Below are 7619 nucleotides of genomic sequence, written 5' to 3'. Positions count from 1 at the left end.
TATTCGCTTTCACGATCGCGTCGAACTCACAGTTTATGTTACTGACCGCTTGGGGCGCTGCTGGCGCGGTAGGCAGCAAAATCGAGGCGAAGTGTCGCGACTGTTATGTTAGACTGTGGTATTACTCGCCAGAGTGGACTGTGGACACGGAACTAACTTGCTGGCACGACTATAGTCCCGTTAAAATACTTAATATTTCACATCTGTCACTTGCCGCTACAGTGTTGCCACAACAGCTGCCGGCTACCGCTCGGTTATAGGCGACACGGCGGAACATTTCACCCACGCTGCTTTATTGTGTAACGCCGAGCGATGTTGGCAGCCGCCGGTGCGAGGAATACGGACGGAAATGGGAGATGCTCTATCGAGAGTTGATTTTAAGTGACCGAAGGCTGGACTGTAGCAGACGACGTGTTCTATAGCCCCGAACTCATGTCGTCACCTAACCACAACCTTCACCTAACCACAAGCTCGTGATGTACAACGTATCCGAGATAACAGTGACCAACAATTTGTGGCAGAACTAAAATCACGATCGCTTTGTTGACGGCAATTAAAGCTAACCTCGATGAGCAAAATCAAAACAGAAAAATTTCAGTTTCAGCGATAAAAGAAAAGTGTAATTTCTTGGTGTCATTGGTTACTTCAGTTTATGTAAAGGTTATTTTAAATTACCGCTACAAGTCACAAGCTTTGTCAACTATTATATTATTTATTTAGCGACACGTTTCGTGGGTTAAACCTCATCTTCAGGTTAAATGGCAGTACAAAAGCAACTTTACAATAAGGTCATACTGGTATTACATGGTCTTTTCGTAATTGCTGTCATCTTGTCCACTGCAAAACAGAACTGTTTGTGGTCGTGTTTCCAAGTTACTGCTATGTTAGTGACAATTTGTGAACAGTGACCAAGAGAGCCACAGAAATGGATACACTGCAACACATCATAACGAGACGGCCACGCCAGAAGAACAAAGATGACCACAGCATTTACGAAAAGACTATGTAATATCAGTATGACGTTATTACAAAGTTGTCTTTGTAATGCCATTTAGCCTGAAGATGAGGTTTAACCCTCGAAACATATCGCTAAATAAATAATTAATATAATAGTTGACATAGTTTGTGACTGGTAGCCGTAATTTTTAAAAAATCACATTTACATATTTCTTGAGACAGTCACGGTCGAAAAATAGTCAAAATGGCTTCAAATACCTGAAGCTGCAGCTTTACCAACCGATGAGCAGTCTTGGTTGGAACTTGGTTGCAGAATGTAGCCGACACAAGCAGATTCCAAACCAAAAAAGAATAAGAGCAAGAAAAATAAGAGCAAATACAAAAGGCAGTACGATTTCTAAAATGACGCGGGAGAGTATTATAAATAAAAATATTACATTAAATCAAGTAACCGAATTAAAATAATAGTCTTTTGTTTGGACTTAAAGATCAAACAAACTTTGCTGTATTTGACGGGATTAGAACCTACGACCTTTTATACGTCAGGTTCACAAGCTGACCACCGCGCCAAGCCACTACTCTGCGAGAGCGTTATACACTCCTGGAAACTGAAATAAGGACACCGTGAATTCATTGTCCCAGGAAGGGGAAACTTTATTGACACATTCCTGGGGTCAGATACATCACATGATCACACTGACAGAACCACAGGCACATAGACACAGGCAACAGAGCATGCACAATGTCGGCACTAGTACAGTGTATATCCACCTTTCGCAGCAATGCAGGCTGCTATTCTCCCATGGAGACGATTGTAGAGATGCTGGATGTAGTCCTGTGGAACGGCTTGCCATGCCATTTCCACCTGGCGCCTCAGTTGGACCAGCGTTCGTGCTGGACGTGCAGACCGCGTGAGACGACGCTTCATCCAGTCCCAAACATGCTCAATGGGGGACAGATCCGGAGATCTTACTGGCCAGGGTAGTTGACTTACACCTTCTAGAGTACGTTGGGTGGCACGGGATACATGCGGACGTGCATTGTCCTGTTGGAACAGCAAGTTCCCTTGCCGGTCTAGGAATGGTAGAACGATGGGTTCGATGACGGTTTGGATGTACCGTGCACTATTCAGTGTCCCCTCGACGATCACCAGAGGTGTACGGCCAGTGTAGGAGATCGCTCCCCCACACCATGATGCCGGGTGTTGGCCCTGTGTGCCTCGGTCGTATGCAGTCCTGATTGTGGCACTCACCTGCACGGCGCCAAACACGAATACGACCATCATTGGCACCAAGGCAGAAGCGACTCTCATCGCTGAAGACGACACGTCTCCATTCGTCCCTCCATTCACGCCTGTCGCGACACCACTGGAGGCGGGCTGCACGATGTTGGGGCGTGAGCGGAAGACGGCCTAACGGTGTGCGGGACCGTAGCCCAGCTTCATGGAGACGGTTGCGAATGGTCCTCGCCGATACCCCAGGAGCAACAGTGTCCCTAATTTGCTGGGAAGTGGCGGTGCCGTCCCCTACGGCACTGCGTAGGATCCTACGGTCTTGGCGTGCATCCGTGCGTCGCTGCGGTCCAGTCCCAGGTCGACGGGCACGTGCACCTTCCGCCGACCACTGGCGACAACATCGATGTACTGTGGAGACCTCACGCCCCACGTGTTGAGCAATTCGGCGGTACGTCCACCCGGCCTCCCGCATGCCCACTATACACCCTCGCTCAAAGTCCGTCAACTGCACATACGGTTCACGTCCACGCTGTCGCGGCATGCTACCAGTGTTAAAGACTGCGATGGAGCTCCGTATGCCACGGCAAACTGGCTGACACTGACGGCGGCGGTGCACAAATGCTGCGCAGCTAGCGCCATTCGACGGCCAACACCGCGGTTCCTGGTGTGTCCGCTGTGCCGTGCGTGTGATCATTGCTTGTACAGCCCTCTTGCAGTGTCCGGAGCAAGTATGGTGGGTCTGACACACCGGTGTCAATGTGTTCTTTTTTCCACTTCCAGGAGTGTATTTATGACACTAGTAATCCTGTCGCAACGATTAAATGCAGATTGCAGAAATTCGACTTCATGCAATGTCGCGCGAATCTAATCTAATCTAGATCGATCTCTGTGACTATGATAACTTTGAGAGTATTGCTGAATTGAGTCTTGTGCAGAAGGACCCAGTAGTGTTTGCTTAGTGCAGCGTAAGAAACGTTCGTCAGCATCTGTGGGTGTGTGTGTGTGTGTGTGTGTGTGTGTGTGTGTGTGTGTGTGAGTAGTGTTTGCTTAGTGCAGCGTAAGAAACGTTCGTCAGCATCTGTGTGTGTGTGTGTGTGTGTGTGTGTGTGTGTGTGTGTGTGTGTGTGTGTGTGTGTGCGTGTGTGTGCGGTTGTCACGTACGTGTGATGAAACACGAAATAAAAGAGCCAGATCCAGGATTCAGGAGTCAGACATGTCAAGAAATAAAACCGGCTAAGGAACTGGAACTGCCAACGGCGTGCGTTTCGGGCGTGACGTTGAGTGGTCTGATTTGAGGAAACCAGCTCAAACGCGTGAAGTGTCAGCTATCAAGTAATTTTAATCTGACTATAGGTACAGCCACGGTCCAGTTCAAAACAAGTGCGCATTATTATATCGCAGTGCAAAGCACGGGAAGCGATAGCGGTAAATGCGTTCGCCGGCAGCGCCGACGCCATGCTGTGTTGTTGTTGTTGTTGTTGTTTTGGTGGTGGTCTTCGGTCTGAGGACTGACTTGACGCAGCTCTCCGTACTAAGACTATACTTTGCAAGTCTCTTCATCTTTGCCTAACTATCGCAAGCAACATCCATTTGGATGTGCTTACTGTATTCATCTCTTGGTCTCCCCAGCACCTTCTTCCATAACATTAAATGTATACCCATTTGCGAATATGGACAACCATCAGCTCTATAATGGAATGACGGATTTCCCCCATATGGCGAGCGGTTGCCTTACCATTAGGCATCCGAGAACGACTCATGCCCGGAGCCAAACCCCCATATGTCGTCAATCCTGAATTCGTACATTCATTATTTATATTCCTATATAGGAGAGAGATTTTAATTGAAACTCGCTTGTCCGGAGTCGGTTTAGAAGCAGGATGCAAAGTTTCTTCGGATTTGCATGCATGTCCGAAGGTACTGTGCATCAGACTTCCTTCCGTTACCAAACTGACAATTCCCTGCTGCCTCAGCTTGTCCCCTGACAAACATTTTTAGGGTCCGAACCGCGCTCGATAAGAACGCAATTCTTATAGAATCACTTTGATGTCCATCTCTCTGTCTCTTAAGACCCTTTGTTTCTTAGAAATGAGTACAGATGTGAAGTTCAAATCGATGTCAAATACTAAGGAGTTCTGTCCATTCACACAGTAAAAAAAAAATTAGGTTCCCAGGTCAGTGCAGTGAAAGGATAGGGCTATTTATGCCGCATATTATGATACTCGGAAACTCACTCATGAAAACCTATAGGTGAACTATCTATACACATAATTAAGTTTTCACAAAACGCAGAAAACCGTAGTAGTTGTTTTACCAATAATAATTTATTGTTTACTACCGATTTTGGAGTAATATAGAGTGAGTCACGAGGAAAGGTATGTGCTTTGAGGGGTGATAGTGATTCTGAACAAATAACTTCATAGGGGCACATGGGCTAGTCCGAATAGTTTCGAAGATAGAACACATTTCATCCTGACTCACCTTGTATAATTCCATCTTCTAGCGTTCAATAATGCATAAAAGTACCAATGTTGTCTTCTGGCGTGTTGTCTGTAGAACAAACGTTCCGTGCCCCGCTTTATAAAGTATGGAGTATAGTATCCCGTAGGGCGAGACTAGCTAAACAATGGTTACTGTCGGGATCGTAAAAAGTCGACGGTGCGAACAGGCCGTGAAGGCCCAAAGGTACCGACCGGCCACCGTGTCATCCTCAGACCACAGGCGTCACCGGATGCGGATATGGAGGGCGCATGTGGTCAGCACACCGCTCTCCCTGCCGGTTTTTATTCTCCGAGACCGGAGCCGCTACTTCTCAATCAAGTAGCTCCTCAGTTTACCTCACAAGGGCCGAGTGCATCCCGCTTGCCAACAGCGCTCGGCAGACCTGATGGTCACCCATCCAAGTCCTAGCCCAGCCCGACAGCGCTTAACTTCGGTGATCTGACGGGGACCGGTGTTACCCCTACAGCAAGGCCGTTGGCGTCGGGATACTATGTTCACTATTTTATGAAGTGGGACACGGAACTTTTGTTCCGCAGGCAACATAGGATAGAAGACAACCTTAATTCTTATACGTTTTGTTGTATGCCAGAAGATGGAACTATATTATCACGAAACCCGTGGTAAACAATAAAACAGTATTGGTTCCACAACTGTTGGATTTTTTTTCTCATTTTGTGAGAACTGGGATGTATAGTAGCGATTGCCCTAGGAAATGAACTTTTTGATGGTTAAGCTCTGTACGAATCCTGTTTTTTTTCTTTTTCCTTCCTGTTAAATTAATGGTGTCATAAATTTCTTTTTCGTTAAATTCGATTCAGTGATTCAGTTCATTCAGTACCTCCTCATTTTTTATTCGATCTAAACATTTAATTTTCAGCAGTCTCCTACAGCACCACATCTGCCTTCTTCTCTGACTTGACTATCGTTTACGTTTAACTTGCACACAAATTTACACTCTAGACAAATAGCTTCAGAAAAGACTTCGCAACACTTAAATTTATATTACATGTTGACAAATTCCTCTTTCCCAGAAATACTTTTCCTGCTGTTGGCAGTCAGCATTTTATATCTTCCCTATTTCGACTTTTCTGCCCAAATAGTAAAACTCATCTACTACTTTTAATGTCTCATTTCCCGCTGTAAGTCCCTCAAAATCACCTGAATTAAGTCGACTAAATTCCATTACCTTGCTTTTATTTTTATTGATTTCATCTTTCGAAGATACTATCCATTCCGTTCAAACGGTGTTTCGAGTCCTTAGCCATCTCCGACAAAATTAGTGTGATCGGCAGACCACTGTGATAAATTCTCGAAATTCAGTTTCACCTGTTACGCAAACCGCTGTTTATAAACACAGAGCCGGCCGCGGTGGCCGAGCGGTTCTAGGCGCTTCAGTCCGGAACCGCGCAACTGCTACGGTCGCAGGTTCGAATCCTTCTCGGGCATGGATGTGTTTGATGTCCTTAGATTAGTTAGGTTTAAGTAGTTCTGAGTTCTAAGGGACTGATGACCTCAGATGTTAAGTCCCATAGTGCTCAGAACCATTTGAACCATTTGAGCTTTCGTACGTGTAAAGCAGGCTCATCCAAGAATGGCCCCGCGGGCGCAATGCAGTGTAGTTCAGCGCCCCGTCCGCGACCGTGTGTCGCTAGTGTCGCCGTATGAGAGAAAGAGAGGGAGAGAGAGAGAGAGAGCTGCGGAACGAGCGAGTGAGACTGCACAGCACTGCTCTGCGCTGGTCTGTTCCGCCGTCAGATCTAACGTAAACAAAATATTCTATTTTAGAATTAATTTTATTGCAAGGGAATGGAGTCTCATTCTTACTGTTAATAGTTACAAGTAAGTATTTTTTGTTATACTTCGTGCTACATTTTTTTGCATCCCTTTTCAGAGTTTAAGAAATCGGATCCTTAGCTTGCTGTTTCGTACGTAATATTTTTAACTGATCAAGTTTGAAAACTTATTAAAATAGAATTAAGGTTATAAAGCTCTTTAATTCTTACAGTCAACATTGTTAAAGAAGACAATTAACGTTTTACACGTTTTTCTTCTTCGAAGAAACGATTTTGTCTAGGCTAGGTACAATATTCCGTGAGACTGCTAACGTCAAAGAATTGGCCAAATTTTTATCGCCAAGAAATGAAGGGTTCTTAGTTTTAGCAAGCTTTAAAAGAGAGAAAAAGCGCTCACAAATATACGTGGAACCGAACATTGAGAGAACTTTGGCCGCGTGCTTTTGCAGAACAGGATATTTCTCTCGTGGAAGAGAGCTGTAAAAGTCATCCAAAGTTTTACACATAAGAAAGCGGTCCTTCAGGCGGATATGGCATTGTAGGTCAATCAGCTCTAGTGAGACGTCTTCTGCCCAAAGGGAAAACGGGCGAACAAATACACTCCTGGAAATGGAAAAAAGAACACATTGACACCGGTGTGTCAGACCCACCATACTTGCTCCGGACACTGCGAGAGGGCTGTACAAGCAATGATCACACGCACGGCACAGCGGACACACCAGGAACCGCGGTGTTGGCCGTCGAATGGCGCTAGCTGCGCAGCATTTGTGCACCGCCGCCGTCAGTGTCAGCCAGTTTGCCGTGGCATACGGAGCTCCATCGCAGTCTTTAACACTGGTAGCATGCCGCGACAGCGTGGACGTGAACCGTATGTGCAGCTGACGGACTTTGAGCGAGGGCGTATAGTGGGCATGCGGGAGGCCGGGTGGACGTACCGCCGAAGTGCTCAACACGTTGGGCGTGAGGTCTCCACAGTACATCGATGTTGTCGCCAGTGGTCGGCGGAAGGTGCACGTGCCCGTCGACCTGGGACCTGACCGCAGCGACGCACAGATGCACGCCAAGACCGTAGGATCCTACACAGTGCCGTAGGGGACCGCACCGCCACTTCCCAGCAAATTAGGGACACTGTT

At 46.6% G+C, this 7619-nt stretch overlaps 1 pseudogene; it reads right to left on the bottom strand.

Moving 5' to 3' along the window:
• Positions 1 to 5054: 5054 nt before the first annotated feature.
• LOC126337231 (5S ribosomal RNA) lies at positions 5055 to 5172 on the bottom strand (annotated as a pseudogene).
• Positions 5173 to 7619: the final 2447 nt, after the last annotated feature.

This window comes from Schistocerca gregaria, chromosome 2 (assembly GCF_023897955.1).
Source record: "Schistocerca gregaria isolate iqSchGreg1 chromosome 2, iqSchGreg1.2, whole genome shotgun sequence".
Taxonomy (NCBI): Eukaryota; Metazoa; Arthropoda; class Insecta; order Orthoptera; family Acrididae; genus Schistocerca; species Schistocerca gregaria.
The sequence above is the reverse complement of the archived record's forward strand: the minus strand, read 5'-3'. Positions and strand labels throughout refer to the sequence as shown.